Source organism: Pongo pygmaeus, chromosome 15 (assembly GCF_028885625.2).
Source record: "Pongo pygmaeus isolate AG05252 chromosome 15, NHGRI_mPonPyg2-v2.0_pri, whole genome shotgun sequence".
NCBI lineage: Eukaryota > Metazoa > Chordata > Mammalia > Primates > Hominidae > Pongo > Pongo pygmaeus.
The window spans coordinates 5,929,769-5,951,765 of record NC_072388.2 but is presented as its reverse complement, the minus strand read 5'-3'; positions in this window follow the sequence as shown (position 1 = coordinate 5,951,765).

Genomic DNA, 21,997 nt, shown 5'->3' with positions numbered 1-21,997 from the left:
GTGTATGGAACGTGGAATGGAACGTGGAACGGAATGGAATGCAATGTGGAATGGAATGGAATGGAAGGAGGAATGGAATGGAATGGAAGTTGGAATGGAATGGAATGTGGAATGGAAAGGAATGTGGAAAGTAATGGAATGGAATGTGGAATGGAATGGAATGGAATATGGAATGGAATGTGGAATGGAATTGAATGTAATGTGGAATGGAATGCAATGGAATGTGCAGTCGAATGTGGAATGGAAAGGAATGGAACGTGGAATGGAAAGTAGAACATAATGTGGAATGAAATGTGGAATGGAATGTGGAATGGAATGTGTAAGGCAATGGAACGGAATGTGGAATGGAATGTAATGGAAGAGTGCAAAGTGGAATGGGATAGAATAGAATGAGGAATGGAATGTGGAATGGAATGTGAAATGGAATGAAGTGGCATGTGGAGTAGAATGTGGAATGGAATGTGGAATGGAATGGAGTGGAATGTTGACTGGAATGGAAAGGAGAGGAATTTGGAATGGAATGGAATATGGAATGGAATGTGGAATGGAATGAAATGGAATGTGGAATGAAATGTGGAATGGAATGGAATGGAATGGAAAGTGGAATGGAAAGTGGAATCGAATGTGGAATGGAACGTGGATTGGAACGAAATGACGCATGGTAGGGAATGGAATGGATTGTGGAATGGAATGCAGCGGAATGTGGAATGGAATGGAATGGAATGAAATGCATATTGAAGTAGAATGGAATGGAATTTTGAATGGAATGGAATGGAAAGGAATGTGGAATGGAACAGAATGGAATGTGGAAAGGAAGGCGGAATGGAATGAGGAATGGAAAGTGGAATGCAATGTGGAAAGCAATGAAGTGGAATGTGGAATGGAATGTGGAATGAAATGGAAAGGAACGTTAAATGGAATGTGTAATGGAATATGGAATGGAATGGAATGGAAGGTGGAATAGAACATGGAATGGAACGTGGAAAGGAACATGGAATGGAAAGTGGAATGGAACGTGGGATGTAATGTGTAATGGAATGTGGAAAGGAAAGAGGAATGGAATACAATTGAATTTGGAATTCAATGTGGAATGGAATGGAATACTATGTGGAATTTAATGGAATGAAATGAGGAATGTAATGGAATGGAACGTGGAATGGAATGGAATGGAAAGTGGAATGGAAAGAAATGGAATGTAGAATGGAATGGAATGGAATGTCGAATGGAATGGAATGAGGAAAGGAATGGAATGGAATGAAATGGAATGCAAAATCGAATGGAATGAAACGGAAAGTGAAATGGAATGGTACAGAATGTGGAATGGAATGGAATGGATTGCGGAATGGAATGCCATGGAATGGAATCTGGAATGGAATGGAAAGTGGAATGAAATGGAATGGAATGTGATAAGAAATAAAATGGATTACGCAATGTAATGGAATGGAATGGAACATGGAATGTAAAAGAATGTAACATAATTTAATGGAATGGAATGGAATGGAATGTGGAGGGGAATGCAATGGAATGTGGAATGGAATGTGGAATGGAATGCAATGGAAAGTGGAATGGAAATAGGAATAGAATGAAATGGAATGTGGAATGGAATGCAATGGATTGCAGAATGGACTGGAATCGAATGGAATGTGGAATGGAATGGAATGTAAACGAAAGGAATGTAATGTTTAACGGAATGCAATGGAATGTGAAATGGAATGGAATGGAATGGAATGTGGAATGGAATGGAATGGAATATGTAATGGAATGGAATGGAAAGGAATGTGGAATGGAATGGAATGGATAGGAATGGAATGTGGAATGGAATGTGGAATGGAAAGGAATGGCAAGTGGAATGGAATGTGGAATGCATTGAGGAATTGAATGTGGAATGGAATATAATGGATTGTGCAATGCAAAGGAATGGAATGTGGAAATGAATGGAATGGAATATGGGATGGAATGGAATGGAATGGAATGGAATATGGAATTGAATGGAACAGAATGTGCAATGGAAAGTGGAATGGAAGGTGGAATGGAAAGGAATGGAACGTGGATGGGAAAGTGGAATGGAACGTGGAACGGAACGTGGAATGGAATTGAATGCAATGTGGAATCGAATGTGGAACGGAATGGAATGGAAAGGAATGTGGAATGGAATGGAATGGAATTTGGAATGGAAAGTGGAATGGAATGTAATGGAATGTGAAATGGAATGGAATGGAATGTTGAATTTAATGTGGAATGGAAAGGAATGGAACGTCGAATGGAATGTGGAATGGATTGTGGAATGGAATGCGGAATGGAATGTGGAACGGAATGTGCAATGGAATGTGGAATGGAATGGAATGGAATGTGGAATGGAAAGAAATGGAATGTGGAATGGAATGGAATGTAATTTGGAATGGAATGGAAAGTGGAGTGGAATGGAATGGAATGGAATGTGGAATGGAATGTGGAACGGAATGCAATGGAATGTGGAGTGCAATGAAATTGAATGTGGAATGGAACGTGGAAAGGAATGGAGTGGAATGTGGAATGGAATGAAATGTAAGTTGGAATGGAATGCAATGGAACGTGTAATAGAATGGAATGGAATGGAATGTGGAATGGAATGGAATGCGGAACGGAATGGAATGTGGAATGGAAAGGAATGTGGAATGGAATGGAATGGAATGTGGAATGGAAGGGAATGGAATGAGGAATGGAATGTGGAATGGAAAGAAATGGAATTTGGTATTGAATGGAATGGAATGTTGTGTGGAATGTGGAAAGGAATGGAATGGAATGTGGAATACAATTGAACATGGAATATAATGGAATAGAATATGGAAAGCAATGGAATGGAAGGTGGAATGGAAAGTGGAATGGAATGGAATCTAATGTGGAATGGAATGCAATAGAATGTAAGGTTGAATATCATGAAATTGAATGTGCAATGGAATGGAGTGGAATGTGGAATGGAATGGAATGGAACATGGAATGGAATGGAATTGAATGGAATGTGGAATGGAATGGAATGGAATGTGGAATGGAATGTGGAATGGAATAGAATGGAAAGTGGAATAGAAAGTGGTAAAATAGAAGGTGGCATATAATGGAATGGAATGTGGAATGGAATTTAATGGAAGGTGGAAAGGAATGCGGAATGGAATGGAATGGAATGGAATGGAAAGTGAAATGGAATGGAGTGGAATGTGGAATGGAATGGAATAGAATGGAAAGTGGAATGGAATGCGGAATGGAATGTGGAATGGAAAGAAATGGAATGTGGAATGGAGTGGAATGGAAAGGAATGGAATGTGGAATGGAATTTGGAATGGAATGGAATGGAACATGGAAAGCATAGTACAATGGAATGTGCAATGGAATGTGGAATGGAATTGAATGGTATGTGGAAAGGAATGGAATGGAACTTGGAATGGAAAGGAACGTGGAATGGAATGGAATAGAACGTGGAATGAAATGGAATGGAATGTGGAATGGAATGGAATGCCATCTGGAATGGAACGGAATGTGGAATGGAATCGAATGGAATGGAATTAGGAACGGAATGGAATGGAATGTGGAGTGGAATGGAATGGAATCTGGAATGGAATGACATGGAATGTGGTACGGAATGGAATGGAATATGGAAGAGCAAGGAATGGTATGTGGAATGGAAAGGAAATTGGAATGGAATGGAATGGAATGTGGAACGGAAAGGAAAGGAATGTGGATTGGAATGGAATGAAATATGGACTGGAATAGAATGGAATGGAATGGAATGTGTAATGGAATGCGGAATGGAATGGAATGCAACTTGGAATAGAATGGAATGGAACGGAACGTGGAATTGAAAGGAATGGAATGGTATGGCATGGAATGGAGTGAGTAATGGTATGGAATGTTGAATCGAATGGAAAGGAATGTTGAATGGAATGGAATGGAAAGTGGAATGGAATTAAATGGAATGTTAAATGGAATGGAATGGAATGTGGAATGGAAGGGAATGGAAAGTGGAATGGAATGGAATGTGCAATGCAATGGAATGGAATATGGAACAGAATGGAATGGAATTGAATGTGGACTTGAATGGAATGAATAGAATGGAATGTGGAATGGTATGGAATGCAATGTGTAATGGAATATGGAATGGCATTAAATGTAATATTGAATGTAACGGAATGGAATTTGAGATGCAATGGACTGTAATTTGGTATGAAACGGAAGGGAATGTGGAATGGAATGTGGACGGGAAAGGAATGGAACGGAATGGAATGTGGAATGGACTGGAGTGGAATGTGGAATGGAATGGAATGGAATTTGTACTGGAATGAAATGGAATGTGGAATGGAATGGAATAGAATGAGGACAGGAATGGAATTGAATGGAATGTGGATTGGAATCTCATGGAATGCAATATGGGAAGGAATGGAATGTTTAATGGAATCTAATGGAATGTGGAATGGAATGTGGAACAGAATGTAATGGAAAGTGGAATGGAATGTGGAATGTAATGGAATGTAATGTGGAATTGATTGTGGAATAGAATGGAATGGAATGTGGACTGGAAAGGAAGAGAATGGAATGTAGAATAGAATGCAATACAATGTGGAATGGAATGGAATGAAAGTGTAGTGGAATGTGGAATGTAACGGAATGGAATGTGGAATGGAATGTGGAATGGAATGGAATGGAATATGGAACGATATGTGGATTGGAATGGAATGAAATGCGGAAGGGAATGTAGGGAAACGTGTAATGGAATGTAGTGAAATATGGAATGGAAAGTGGAATGTCTTCGAAAGAAATGTGGAATGGAATGTACAATGGAATGGAATGGAATGGAATGGAATGTGGAGTTGAATGGAATGGAATGGAATGTGGAACGGAATGGAATGGAATAGAATGTGGAATGGAATGCAATAGAATGTGAAATGGAATGTGGAATGGAAAGTGGAATGGAATGTGGAATGGAATGTAAAGTGGAATGGAATGTGCAATGGAATGGAATGGAATGTGGAATGGAATATGCAATGGAATGGAATGGAATGTGGAAGGGAATGTGGAAAGCAATGGAAATGAATGGAATGTGGAATGGAAAGGAATGGAATGTGGAATAGAATGGAAAGAAATGGAATAGAATGGAATGGAAAGGAATGTGGAATGGAATGGAATGGAATGGAATGGAATGGAATGGAATGGAATGGAATGGAATGTGGAATGCAAAGGACAGCAATTTGGAATGCAATGGAATGGAATGTGGAATTGAATGGAATTGAATTTGGAATGCAATTGAATGGAATGGAATATGGACTGGAATGGAATGGAAAGGAACGTTGAGCGAAATTTGGAATGGAATGGAATGGAATGGAAAGTGGAATGCAATGTGCAATGCAATGGAATGGAGTGGAATGTGGAATGGAATCTGGCATGGAATTGAATGGAATGTGGAATGGAATCGAAAGCAATGTGGACTATAATGGAATGGAATGAGGAATGGAATGAAATAGATTGTGGAATGTTATGTGGGATGGAATATGGAATGGAATTGAATGTAATGTGGAATGGAATGTGGAATTCAAAGTGGACTGGAACAGAATGGAATGTGGAATGGAATGGAATGGAATTTGGAATGGAATGCAATGGAGATTGGAAAGGAATCGAATGGAATGGAATGCGGAATGGAATGTGGAATGGAATGTGAAATGGAATGGAACATGGAATCGAATGTGGAATGCAATGCAAAATGGAATGGAATGTGTAATGGAATGGAATGTGGAATGGAATGTGGAATGGAATGGAATGGAATGTGGAATGGAATGCAATGGAATGTGGAATGGAATGGAATGGAATGTGGAATGGAATGGATTGGAACGTGGAATGGAAAGCGGAATGGAATGGAATGGAGAGTGGAATGGAATAGAATGGAACGTGGAATGGAATGTGGAATGGAAGGTGGCATGGAATATGGAATGTCACATGGAAGGGAATGGAATGGAACGTGGTAATGAATTGTACGGAATGTGGAATGTAATGGAAAAGAATGTGGAATGGAAAGGAATGCAATGGAATGTGGAATGGAATGGAAAGGAATAGAACGTGGATTGGAAAGTAATGGAACGTGGAATGGAAAGTGGCATGGAACGGGGAGTGGCAAGTGGAAGGGAATGTAATGGAACGTGGAATAGAATAGAATGGAACGTGGAATGGAATGGAATGGAAATTGGAACGGTATGGAATGTGGAAGGGAACAGAATGGAATGTGGAATGGAATGGAATGGAATGCGGAATGCAATACACAGCAGTTTGTAATGCAATGGAATGGAACGAGGAATGGAATGGAATTTAACGTGGAATGGAATAGAGTGGAATGTGGAATGGAATGGAATGGAATGGAATGTGGAATGGAAGGGAATTGAATGTGGAATGGGAAAAAATAGAGTGTGGAATGCAATGGGAATAGAATGGAATGTGGACTGGAATGGAATGGAGAGTGGATTGGAATGGAATGGACAGTGGCATGGAATGGAACGTAATGTGGAATGGAACATGGGATGGAATGGAATGGAATGTGGATTGGAATTGAAAGGAATGGAAAGGGGAGTGGAATGGAATTTGTAATTGAGTGAAACGGAATTTGCAATTTAATGGAATGAAATGGAATGTGGAACGGAGTGGAATGGAATGTGGAAAGGAATGTAGAATCGAATGGGATGGAATGTGGAATGGAATGTTTAATGGAATGGAATGGAATATGGAATGGAATGGAATGGAAAATGGAATAGAATGGAATGCAATGGAATGGAATATGGAATGGAATGGAATGGAATGCAATGTGGAATGGATTGGAATGGAATTGAATGGAATGGAATGTGGAATGGAAAGGAAAGTGGAATGGAATCAAATGGAATCGAATGTGAAATGATATAGAAGGGAATGTCGCATGGAATGAAGAACGGCATGTGGAATGGAAAGAAATTTGTAATGGAACGGATTGGAATTTGTAATGGAATGGAATTGAATGTGAAATGGAAAGGAATGGAATGTCCAATGGAAGGGAGTGGAATGGAATGGAATGCAATGGAATGTGGAATGGAATCTGGAATGGAATGGAATGGAATGTGGAAAGGAATGAGAAATGGAACGGAATGGAATGTGGAATTGAATGGAATGGAAGGTGGAATCGAATGGAAAGTGGAATGGAATGGAATGGAATAGAATGTGAAATAGAATGGTATGGAATGTCGAATGGAATGTGGAACGGAATGTGGAATGGAATTGAATGTGTAATGGAACGGAATGGAAAGAGTAATTGAATGGAATTGAATGTGGAATGGAAAGGAATGGAATGTCAAAAGGCATAGAATGGAATGGAAAGGAATGGGATGGAATGTGGAATGGAATGAAAAATGGAATGGAATGGAATGGAATGGAATGTGGAATGGGATGCAATGAAAGGTGGAATGGAGTGTGGAATGGAATGGATTGGAATATGGAATGGAATGTGGAATGGAAAGGAATGGAATGTGGAACGGAATGGAATGGAATGAGGAATGCAATTGAACGGAATGGTATGAAATGTGGAATGCAATGGAATGGAATGGAATGTTGAATGCAACGGAATGGAATATGGAATTCAATGGAATGGAATGGAATTTGGAATGGAATGGAATGGAATGTGGAGTGAAATGGAAAGGATTGTGGAATGGAATATGGAATCGAATGGGATGTAATGTGGCATGGAATGTGAAATTGAATGGAAAGGAATGTGAAATGTAATGTCTAAAGGAATGGATAGGAATGAGGAATGGAATGTGGAAAGGAATGGAATGGAATGGAATGTGGAATGGAATGGAATGGAAAGTGGAATGGAATGGAATGGAATGGAATGTGGAATGGAATGCAAAGGAATGGAATGTGGAAAGGGATGGAAAGGATTCTGGAATGCAATGGAATATAATATGGAATGGAATGGTATGGAATGAAATGTGGAATAGAATGGCATGGAATGGAATGGATTGGATTGGGGAATGGAATGGAAATTAAAGTGGATTGGAATGGAATGGAATGTTGAATGGAATTTGGAACGGAACGGGATTTAATGTGGAATGGAATGTGGAATGGAATGGAATGGAATGTGGAAATGAATGGAATGTGGAAAGGAATGGGATGGAATGTGGGGTGGAATGGAATGGAAAGTGGACTGGAATTGAAGAGAATGTGGAATGAAATGGAAAGGATTGTGGAGTAAAATTGAATGGAATGAAATGTGGAATGTGGAATGGAATGTGGAATGGAATGAAATGGACTGTGGAATGGATTGTGGAATGGAATGGAATGGAATGGAATGTGGAATCAAATGGAATGGAATGGAATGGAATGGAATTGAATATGGAATGGAATGGAATGGAATGGAATGGAACTTGGAATGGCATGTGGAATGGAGTGTGGAAAGGAATGTGGAATCTAATGGAATGGAATGTGGAATGTGGAATGAAGAATGGCATGCCGAATGGAAAGGAATGTGGAATTCCATGGAATGGAATGGAATGCGGAATGGAATGGAATGGAATGGAATGTGGAATGGAATGGAATGGAATTTGGAATTGAATGGAATTGAATGTGGACTGGAATGGAATGGAACATGGAATAGAATGCGGAATGGAACGTGGAATGAAATGTGGAATGGAATATGGAATGGAATGGAGTGGAATGTGGAATGGAATGGAATGGAAAGGAATGTGGAATGGAATTGAATGGAATTGAATGTAATGGAATGTGGAATGGAAGGGAATGGAATGGAATGTGAAATGGAATGGAAGGAAATGTGGATTGGAATGGAATGGAAAGGAATGGAATGTGGAATCAAATGAAATGGAATGTGTAATGGAACGGAATGGAATGGAGTGTGGAATGGAATGGAATGGAACATGGAATGTAATGGAATGGAATGTGGAATGGATTGGAATGGAATGGAATGTGGAATGGATTGGAACTTGGAATGAAATGGAATAGAACGTGGAATGGAATGAAATAGAATGTGGAATTGAACGCAAAGGAAATTGGAATGGAACGGAATGAAATTCAGAATGGAATGGAATGGAACATGGAATGGAATGGATGGTGGCATGGAATGGAAAGGAATGTGGAATGGAACGAAAAGTTAAATGGAATGGAATTGAATTCAACGTGTTATGGAATGGAATTGAATGGAATGGAATTTTGAATAGAATGTGGAATGGAATGCAGTGGAATGTGTAATGGAATGTGGAATCTAAAGGAATGGAATGTGGCATGGAAAGGAAAGGAATGTGAAATCGAATGGGGTCGAATGTGGCATGGAATGGAATGCAGTTTGGAATTAATGCGGTGGAATGTGGAATGGCATGGAATGGAATGTGGAATGCAGTGTGGAATGGGAAGTGGAAAGGAATGTGGAATGGATTTGGAGAATGGAAAGTGGAATGGAATGGAATGGAATGTGCAATGCAATTTGGAATGGAATGGAATGGAATGTGGAATGCAATGCAATGTGCAATGGAATGGGGAATGGAATGGAATGGAATGTGGAATGGAATGGAAGGGAACGTTGAAGGGAATGTGGAATGGAATGGAATTCAATGAGGAATGGAATGTGCAATGCATTGTGGAACGGAACGAGGAATGGAAAATGGAATGGATTGGAATGGAATGTGGAAAGAATTTGGAATGGAAGGGAATGGAAAGTGGAATGTAATGGAAAGTGGATTGGAATGTGGAATGGAATGGAATGATATGTGGAATGGAATGTGCAACGGAATGGAATGTGGAAAGGAATGTTCAGTGGAATGTGGAATGGAAAGTGGAATGGAATGGAATGGAATGTGGAATGGAATGTGGAATGGAATGGAATGGAATGTGGAAAGGAAAGTTGAATGGAAAGCGGACTAGAATGTGGAATCGAATGTGGAATGCGATGGAATGGAAGGGTATGTGGAATGAAAAGTGGAATGGACTGAAGTGGAATGAGAAATGGAATGTGGAATGGAATGGAATGAGGAATGGAATGGAAAGGAATGGAATGTGGAATGGAATGGAATGGAATGGACTGGAATGGAATATGGAATGGAATGTGGAATGGAATGGAATGGAATGTGGAATGGAATGTGGAATTTAATGGAAATGAGTGTGGAATGGAGAGCAAAATGGAATTGAATGGAATGTGGAATGGAATGGAATGTGGAATGGAATGGAGTGGAATGGAATGTGAAATGGAAAGGAAAACAATGTGGAATGGAATGTGGAATGGAATGAGGAATGGAATGGAATGTGTAATGGAACTTTATGGAATGTGTAATGGAAATTTATGGAATGTGTAATGGAATTGAATGGAATGTGGAATCGAAAGGAATGGAATGTGGAATGGAATGGAATGGAGTGGAATGGAATGGAATGTGGAATGGAATGGGGAATGGAATGTGGAATGGAAGGGAATGGAATGGAATGTGGAATGGAAAGGAAAGGAATGTGGAATTCCATGGAAAGGAATGGAATGTAAATAGGAATGGAATGGAATTGAATGGAATGGAATATGGAATGGAAAGTAATGGAATGGAATGGAATGTGGAATCTTATGGAATGGAATGTGTAATGGAATGGAAAGTAATGGAGTTTGGAATGGAATGGAATGGAACGTGGAATGGAATGGAATGGAATGTGGAATGGAATTGAATGGAATGGAATGTGGAATGGAGTGGAACGTGGAATGCAATGGAATAGAACATGCAATGGAATGGAATTGAAGGTGGAATGCAACGCAATGGGAAGTGGAATGGAATAGAATGAAATGCAGGATGCAATTTAATGGAACCGGGAATGGAAAGGAATGCAATGTGGCCTGGAATGGAATGGAATGGAATGTGAAATCGAACGGAGTGGAATGTGGTATGGAATGGAAAGGAGTTTGTAATTTAATGCACTGGAAAGTGGAATGCAATGGTATGGAATGTGGAATGGAATGGAATTGAATGTGGAATGGACTTGAATGTGGAAAAGAGTGGAATGGAATGTGGAGTGGAATGGAATGGAGTGGAATGGAGTGGAATGGAATGGAATATGGAATTCAGCGGAATGGAATGGAATGTGGAATGGAATGGAATGGAATTTGGAGTGGAATGTGAAATGGAATGCAAGGGAATGGAGAATGCAATGGAATGGAATGGAATGTGGAAGAGAATGCAATGTGGTATGGAAAGGAATGGAACGTGGAATGGAATGGAATGGAAAGGAACGTGGAATGGAATGGAATGTGCAATGGAATGGAATGGAATGTGGAATAGAATAGAATGGAATTGAATGTGTAATAGAATGCAATGGAACGTGGAATGGAATGGAATGGTATATGGAATGCAATGGAATGGAATATGTAATGGAATCGATTGAAATGTGGAAAGGAATGGAATGGAATGTGGAATGCAATGTGGAATGAAACGTGGAATGCAATGGAATGGAACACGGAATTGAACGTAGAATGGAAAGTGGAATGCAACATGGAATGGAATGTGGAACGTGGAATGGAATGGAATGGAAGGTGGATTGGAATGGAATTGAATGTGGATTGGAATGGAATGGAATGGAATGGAATATGGAATGGCATGGAATGGAATGTGCAATAGAATGGAATGGAATCGAAAGTGGAATGGAGGGAATGCAATGTGGAATGGAATGTGGAAAGGAATTGAAAGGAATGGAATGTGGAATAGAATGGAATGGAATGTGGAATGGAATTGAATGGAATGAGGAATGTAATGGAATGGAATGTGGAATGGAAAGTGGCATGGAATGGAATGGAATGTGGAATGGAATGGAATGGAATGTGAAATGGAATGGAATGCAATGGAATGGAATGCGGAATGGAAGGGAATGGAATGTGAAATGGAATGGAATGCAATGGAATGGAATTCAGAATGGAACAAAATGGAATATGGAATGGAATGGAATGTAATATGGAATAGAATGGAATGGAATGGAATGTGAAATAGAATGGAATGGAATGGAATGGAATATGAAATAGAATGGAATGGAATGGTATGGAATAGAATGAAATGTCAAATGTAATGGAAATTAATGTGGAATGCAATAGAATGGAATGTTGAATGGAATTTGGAATGGAATGGGATGGAATGTGGAATGAATGTAGAATGGAATCGAATGCAATGGAATGCGGAATGGAACGGAATATAATGGAATATGGGAGCGAATAGAAATGAATGTGGAAAGGAGTGGAATGGAATGTGGAATATAATGTAGAAGGTAATGGAATGGAATGTGAACTGGAATGTGGAATGGAATGGAATGGAATGTGGAGTGGAATAGAGTGGAATGTGGCATGGAATGTGGAATGGAAAGCAATGGAAAGTGGAATGGAATGGATTGGAATGTGGAAAGGAATGGAATGGAAAATGGAATGGACTGGAATGGAATGTGGAATGGAATGGAAAGGCATATGGAATGAAATTGAATGGAATGGAATGGAATGTGGAATGGAACGTGGAATGGAATGGAATGTGGAATGGATTGTGGAATGGAATGGAAAGGAATTTGTCATGGAATGCAGAATGGAAAGGAATGGAATGTGGAGAGGTAAGTGGAATGGAAAGTGGAATGGAATGGAATGGAACGTAGAATGGAATATGCAATGGAATGCAGTGGAATGAAATGTGGAATGGAATGTGGAAATGAATGTGGAATGGAACCTGGAATGCAAAGGAATGGAATGCGGAATGAAGCCTGGAATGTAACGTTTTGGAACGTGGAATGGAACGTGTAATACAACTTGGAATGGAACGGGGAATGGAATGGAAAGTGGAATGCAATGTGGAATGGAACGTGGAATGGAACGTGGAATGGAATCTAATGGAATGGGGAATGGAATGGGGAATGGAATTAAATGGAATATGGAATGGAATGTAGAATGGAATGGAATGGAATGTGGAATGGAATTCAATGGAATGTAAAATGGAATTTGGAATGGAATGTGGAATGGAATGTTATTGAATGTGGAATGGAATGGAACAGAATGTAGAATGGAATATGGAATGGAATGGAATGGAATATGGAATGCAATGTGGAATGGAATGGAATGGAATGGAATGTGGAATGGATTGTGGAATGGAATGGAATAGAATGGAACAGAATTTTTAAATGAATGTGTAATGGAATGTGTAATGGAATGTGGAATAGAACAGAATGGAATGTGGAATGGAATGTGGAATGGAATGTGGAAAGGAATGTGGAATGCAAAGGAATCTAATGTGGAATGAAACGTGGAATGGAATGGAATGGAAGGTGGAATTCAATGGAATGGAACGATGAATGGAATGTGGAATGGAATGTGGAATGGAAAATGGAATGGAAAGTGGAATGGATTGGAATGGAACGTGCAAATTAATGTGGAATGGAATGGAATGGAATGTTGAATGGAATGGAAGGGAATGTGCAATGGAATGTGGAATGCAATATGGAATCTAACGCGAAGGATTCTGGCATGGAATTTGGAATGGAATGTGAAATATAATGTGGAATAGAATGGAATGGAATATGGAATGGAATGTGAAAGAGAATGTGGAATGGAAGGGAATGGAAATTGGAATGGAATGGAATGGAATGTGGAAAGGAATGGAATGGAGTATGGAATGGAAAGGAATGCAATGTGCAACGGAATGGAATGGAAAGTGGAATGGAATTGAAAGGAATGTGGATTGAAATTGAAAGGAATGTGGAATGAAATTGCATTGAAAGTACTTGAATGTGGAGTGGAATGTGGAATGTTATGGAATGGAATGTGGAATGAATTGTGGAATAGAATGGCAAGGAATGGAATGTAATATGGAATGAAATGGAATGGAATGGAAAGTGGAATGGAATGGATAGGAATGCACAATTTAATAGAATTTAATGTGGAATGGAATGGAATGGAACATGGAATGGCATGTGTAATGGAATGTGGAATGGAATGGAATGCAATATGGAATGGAATGGAAGGGAATGGAATGAAGAATGGAATGGATTGGAATGGAATGAAGAATGGAATATGGAATGGAATGTGTAATGGAATGGAATGGAATGAGGAATGCAATTGAACGGAATGGTATGAAATGTGGAATACAATGGAATGGAATGGAATGTGGAATGCAATGGAATGGAATATGGAATTCAATGGAATGGAATGGAATTTGGAATGGAATGGAATGGAATGTGGAGTGAAATGGAAAGGATTGTGGAATGGAATATGGAATTGAATGGGATGTAATGTGGCATGGAATGTGAAATTGAATGGAAAGGAATGTGAAATGTAATGTCTAAAGGAATGGATAGGAATGAGGAATGGAATGTGGAAAGGAATGGAATGAATGGAATGTGGAATGGAATGGAATGGAATGTGGAATTCAATGGAATGGAATGGAATGTGGAATGGAATGCAAAGGAATGGAATGTGGAAAGGGATGGAAAGGATTCTGGAATGCAATGGAATATAATATGGAATGGAATGGTATGGAATGAAATGTGGAATAGAATGGCATGGAATGGAATGGATTGGATTGGGGAATGGAATGGAAATTAAAGTGGATTGGAATGGAATGGAATGTTGAATGGAATTTGGAACGGAACGGGATTTAACGTGGAATGGAATGTGGAATGGAATCGAATGGAACGGAATGTGGAATGGAATGGAATATAACGAAATATGGAACCGAATGGAATTGAATGTGGTACGGAATGGAATGGAATGTGGAATGGAATGCAGAAGGTAGTGGAATGGAATGTGGAATGGAATGAAATCAAGGCGGAATGGAATAGAACGGAATGTGGAATGGAATGTGGAATGGAATGGAATGGAATGTGGAAATGAATGGAATGGAATGTGGAAAGGAATGGGATGGAATGTGGGGTGGAATGGAATGGAAAGTGGACTGGAATTGAAGAGAATGTGGAATGAAATGGAAAGGACTGTGGAGTAAAATTGAATGGAATGAAATGTGGAATGTGGAATGGAATACGGAATGGAATGAAATGGAATGTGGAATGAATTGTGGAATGGAATGGAATGGAATGGAATGGAATGTGGAATCAAATGGAATGGAATGGAATGGAATGGAATGTGGAATGGAATGGAATGGAATGTGGAATGGAATGGAATGGAATGTGGAATTGAATGGAATTGAATATGGAATGGAATGGAATGGAATGGAATGGAATGGAACTTGGAATGGCATGTGGATTGGAGTGTGGAAAGGAATGTGGAATCTAACGGAATGGAATGTGGAATGTGGAATGAAGAATGGCATGCGGAATGGAAAGGAATGTGGAATTCCTTGGAATGGAATGGAATGCGGAATGGAATGGAATGGAATGGAATGTGGAATGGAATGGAATGGAATTTGGAATTGAATGGAATTGAATGTGGACTGGAATGGAATGGAATGTGGAATGGAACGTGGAATGAAATGTGGAATGGAATATGGAATGGAATGGAGTGGAATGTGGAATGGAATGGAATGGAGTGGAATGTGGAATGGAATGGAATGGAAAGGAATGTGGAATGGAATTGAATGGAATTGAATGTAATGGAATGTGGAATGGAAGGGAATGGAATGGAATGTGAAATGGAATGGAAGGAAATGTGGATTGGAATGGAATGGAAAGGAATGGAATGTGGAATCAAATGAAATGGAATGTGTAATGGAAAGGAATGGAATGGAGTGTGGAATGGAATGGAATGGAACATGGAATGTAATGGAATTGAATGTGGAATGGAATGGAATGGAATGGAATGTGGAATGGATTGGAACTTGGAATGAAATGGAATAGAACGTGGAATGGAATGAAATAGAATGTGGAATGGAACGCAAAGGAAATTGGAATGGAACGGAATGAAATTCAGAATGGAATGGAATGGAACGTGGAATGGAATGGATGGTGGCATGGAATGGAAAGGAATGTGGAATGGAACGAAAAGTTAAATGGAATGGAATTGAATTCAACGTGTTATGGAATGCAATTGAACGGAATGGAATTTTGAATAGAATGTGGAATGGAATGCAGTGGAATGTGTAATGGAATGTGGAATCTAAAGGAATGCAATGTGGCATGGAATGGAAAGGAATGTGAAATCGAATGGGGTCGAATGTGGCATGGAATGGAATGGAGTTTGGAATTAATGCGGTGGAATGTGGAATGGCATGGAATGGAATGTGGAATGCAGTGTGGAACGGGAAGTGGAAAGGAATGTGGAATGGATTTGGAGAATGGAAAGTGGAATGGAATGGAATGGAATGTGCAATGCAATTTGGAATGGAATGGAATGGAATGTGGAATGCAATGCAATGTGCAATGGAATGGGGAATGGAATGGAATGGAATGTGGAATGGAATGGAATGGAACGTTGAAGGGAATGTGGAATGGAATGGAATTCAATGAGGAATGGAATGTGCAATGCATTGTGGAACAGAACGTGGAATGGAAAATGGAATGGATTGGAATGGAATGTGGAAAGAATTTGGAATGGAAGGGAATGGAAAGTGGAATGTAATGGAAAGTGAACTGGAATGTGGAATGGAATGGAATGGTATGTGGAATGGAATGTGCAATGGAATGGAATGTGGAAAGGAATGTTCAGTGGAATGTGGAATGGAATGTGGAATGGAATGGAATGTGGAATGGAATGTGGAATGGAATGGAATGGAATGGAATGGAATGTGGAATGGAAAGTTGAATGGAAAGCGGACGAGAATGTGGAATCGAATGTGGAATGCGATGGAATGGAAGGGTATGTGGAATGAAAAGTGGAATGGACTGAAGTGGAATGAGAAATGGAATGTGGAATGGAATGGAATGAGGAAGGGAATGGAAAGGAATGGAATGTGGAATGGAATGGAATGGAATGGACTGGAATGGAATATGGAATGGAATGTGGAATGGAATGGAACGGAATGTGGAATGGAATGTGAAATTTAATGGAAATGAGTGTGGAATGGAAAGCAAAATGGAATTGAATGGAATGTGGAATGGAATGGAATGTGGAATGGAATGGAAAGGAATGCAATGTGAAATGGAAAGGAAAACAATGTGGAATGGAATGTGGAATGGAATGAGGAATGGAATGGAATGTGTAATGGAACTTTATGGAATGTGTAATGGAAATTTATGGAATGTGTAATGGAATTGAATGGAATGTGGAATCGAAAGGAATGGAATGTGGAATGGAATGGAATGGAGTGGAATGGAATGGAATGGAGTGGAATGGAATGGAATGTGGAATGGAATGGGGAATGGAATGTGGAATGGAAGGGAATGGAATGGAATGTGGAATGGAAAGGAAAGGAATGTGGAATTCCATGGAATGGAATGGAATGTAAATAGGAATGGAATGGAATTGAATGGAATGGAATATGGAATGGAAAGTAATGGAATGGAATGGAATGTGGAATCTTATGGAATGGAATGTGTAATGGAATGTAAAGTAATGGAGTGTGGAATGGAATGGAATGGAACGTGGAATGGAATGGAATGGAATGTGGAATGGAATGGAATGGAATGGAATGTGGAATGTAATGGAATGGAATGGAATGTGGAATGGAGTGGAACGTGGAATGAAATGGAATACAACATGGAATGGAATGGAATAGAATGTGGAATGCAACGCAATGGGAAGTGGAATGGAATGGAATGAAATGCAGGATGCAATTTAATGGAACCGGGAATGGAAAGGAATGCAATGTAGCCTGGAATGGAATGGAATGGAATGTGAAATCGAACGGAGTGGAATGTGGTATGGAATGGAAAGGACTTTGTAATTTAATGCACTGGAAAGTGGAATGCAATGGTATGGAATGTGGAATGGAATGGAATTGAATGTGGAATGGACTTGAATGTGGAAAAGAATGGAATGGAATGTGGAATGGAATGTGGAGTGGAATGGAATGGAATGGAATGGAATATGGAATGCAGCGGAATGGAATAGAATGTGGAATGGAATGGAATGGAATTTGGAGTGGAATGTGAAATGGAATGCAAGGGAATGGAGAATGCAATGGAATGGAATGGAATGTGGAAGAGAATGCAATGTGGTATGGAAAGGAATGGAACGTGGAATGGAATGGAATGGAAAGGAACGTGGAATGGAATGGAATGTGCAATGGAATGGAATGGAATGTGGAATAGGATAGAATGGAATTGAATGTGTAATAGAATGCAATGGAACGTGGAATGGAATGGAATGGTATATGGAATGGAATGGAATGTTGAATTTAATGTGGAATGGAAAGGAATGGAACGTCGAATGGAATGTGGAATGGATTGTGGAATGGAATGTGGAATGGAATGTGGAACGGAATGTGCAATGGAATGTGGAATGGAATGGAATGGAATGTGGAATGGAAAGAAATGGAATGTGGAATGGAATGGAATGTAATTTGGAATGGAATGGAAAGTGGAGTGGAATGGAATGGAATGGAATGTGGAATGGAATGTGGAACGGAATGCAATGGAATGTGGAGTGCAATGAAATTGAATGTGGAATGGAACGTGGAAAGGAATGGAGTGGAATGTGGAATGGAATGAAATGTAAGTTGGAATGGAATGCAATGGAACGTGTAATAGAATGGAATGGAATGGAATGTGGAATGGAATGGAATGCGGAACGGAATGGAATGTGGAATGGAAAGGAATGTGGAATGGAATGGAATGGAATGTGGAATGGAAGGGAATGGAATGAGGAATGGAATGTGGAATGGAAAGAAATGGAATTTGGTATTGAATGGAATGGAATGTTGTGTGGAATGTGGAAAGGAATGGAATGGAATGTGGAATACAATTGAACATGGAATATAATGGAATAGAATATGGAAAGCAATGGAATGGAAGGTGGAATGGAAAGTGGAATGGAATGGAATCTAATGTGGAATGGAATGCAATAGAATGTAAGGTTGAATATCATGAAATTGAATGTGCAATGGAATGGAGTGGAATGTGGAATGGAATGGAATGGAACATGGAATGGAATGGAATTGAATGGAATGTGGAATGGAATGGAATGGAATGTGGAATGGAATAGAATGGAAAGTGGAATAGAAAGTGGTAAAATAGAAGGTGGCATATAATGGAATGGAATGTGGAATGGAATTTAATGGAAGGTGGAAAGGAATGCGGAATGGAATGGAATGGAATGGAATGGAAAGTGAAATGGAATGGAGTGGAATGTGGAATGGAATGGAATAGAATGGAAAGTGGAATGGAATGCGGAATGGAATGTGGAATGGAAAGAAATGGAATGTGGAATGGAGTGGAATGGAAAGGAATGGAATGTGGAATGGAATTTGGAATGGAATGGAATGGAACATGGAAAGCATAGTACAATGGAATGTGCAATGGAATGTGGAATGGAATTGAATGGTATGTGGAAAGGAATGGAATGGAACTTGGAATGGAAAGGAACGTGGAATGGAATGGAATAGAACGTGGAATGAAATGGAATGGAATGTGGAATGGAATGGAATGCCATCTGGAATGGAACGGAATGTGGAATGGAATCGAATGGAATGGAATTAGGAACGGAATGGAATGGAATGTGGAGTGGAATGGAATGGAATCTGGAATGGAATGACATGGAATGTGGTACGGAATGGAATGGAATATGGAAGAGCAAGGAATGGTATGTGGAATGGAAAGGAAATTGGAATGGAATGGAATGGAATGTGGAACGGAAAGGAAAGGAATGTGGATTGGAATGGAATGAAATATGGACTGGAATAGAATGGAATGGAATGGAATGTGTAATGGAATGCGGAATGGAATGGAATGCAACTTGGAATAGAATGGAATGGAACGGAACGTGGAATTGAAAGGAATGGAATGGTATGGCATGGAATGGAGTGAGTAATGGTATGGAATGTTGAATCGAATGGAAAGGAATGTTGAATGGAATGGAATGGAAAGTGGAATGGAATTAAATGGAATGTTAAATGGAATGGAATGGAATGTGGAATGGAAGGGAATGGAAAGTGGAATGGAATGGAATGTGCAATGCAATGGAATGGAATATGGAACAGAATGGAATGGAATTGAATGTGGACTTGAATGGAATGAATAGAATGGAATGTGGAATGGTATGGAATGCAATGTGTAATGGAATATGGAATGGCATTAAATGTAATATTGAATGTAACGGAATGGAATTTGAGATGCAATGGACTGTAATTTGGTATGAAACGGAAGGGAATGTGGAATGGAATGTGGACGGGAAAGGAATGGAACGGAATGGAATGTGGAATGGACTGGAGTGGAATGTGGAATGGAATGGAATGGAATTTGTACTGGAATGAAATGGAATGTGGAATGGAATGGAATAGAATGAGGACAGGAATGGAATTGAATGGAATGTGGATTGGAATCTCATGGAATGCAATATGGGAAGGAATGGAATGTTTAATGGAATCTAATGGAATGTGGAATGGAATGTGGAACAGAATGTAATGGAAAGTGGAATGGAATGTGGAATGTAATGGAATGTAATGTGGAATTGATTGTGGAATAGAATGGAATGGAATGTGGACTGGAAAGGAAGAGAATGGAATGTAGAATAGAATGCAATACAATGTGGAATGGAATGGAATGAAAGTGTAGTGGAATGTGGAATGTAACGGAATGGAATGTGGAATGGAATGTGGAATGGAATGGAATGGAATATGGAACGATATGTGGATTGGAATGGAATGAAATGCGGAAGGGAATGTAGGGAAACGTGTAATGGAATGTAGTGAAATATGGAATGGAAAGTGGAATGTCTTCGAAAGAAATGTGGAATGGAATGTACAATGGAATGGAATGGAATGGAATGGAATGTGGAGTTGAATGGAATGGAATGGAATGTGGAACGGAATGGAATGGAATAGAATGTGGAATGGAATGCAATAGAATGTGAAATGGAATGTGGAATGGAAAGTGGAATGGAATGTGGAATGGAATGTAAAGTGGAATGGAATGTGCAATGGAATGGAATGGAATGTGGAATGGAATATGCAATGGAATGGAATGGAATGTGGAAGGGAATGTGGAAAGCAATGGAAATGAATGGAATGTGGAATGGAAAGGAATGGAATGTGGAATAGAATGGAAAGAAATGGAATAGAATGGAATGGAAAGGAATGTGGAATGGAATGGAATGGAATGGAATGGAATGGAATGGAATGGAATGGAATGGAATGGAATGGAATGTGGAATGCAAAGGACAGCAATTTGGAATGCAATGGAATGGAATGTGGAATTGAATGGAATTGAATTTGGAATGCAATTGAATGGAATGGAATATGGACTGGAATGGAATGGAAAGGAACGTTGAGCGAAATTTGGAATGGAATGGAATGGAATGGAAAGTGGAATGCAATGTGCAATGCAATGGAATGGAGTGGAATGTGGAATGGAATCTGGCATGGAATTGAATGGAATGTGGAATGGAATCGAAAGCAATGTGGACTATAATGGAATGGAATGAGGAATGGAATGAAATAGATTGTGGAATGTTATGTGGGATGGAATATGGAATGGAATTGAATGTAATGTGGAATGGAATGTGGAATTCAAAGTGGACTGGAACAGAATGGAATGTGGAATGGAATGGAATGGAATTTGGAATGGAATGCAATGGAGATTGGAAAGGAATCGAATGGAATGGAATGCGGAATGGAATGTGGAATGGAATGTGAAATGGAATGGAACATGGAATCGAATGTGGAATGCAATGCAAAATGGAATGGAATGTGTAATGGAATGGAATGTGGAATGGAATGTGGAATGGAATGGAATGGAATGTGGAATGGAATGCAATGGAATGTGGAATGGAATGGAATGGAATGTGGAATGGAATGGATTGGAACGTGGAATGGAAAGCGGAATGGAATGGAATGGAGAGTGGAATGGAATAGAATGGAACGTGGAATGGAATGTGGAATGGAAGGTGGCATGGAATATGGAATGTCACATG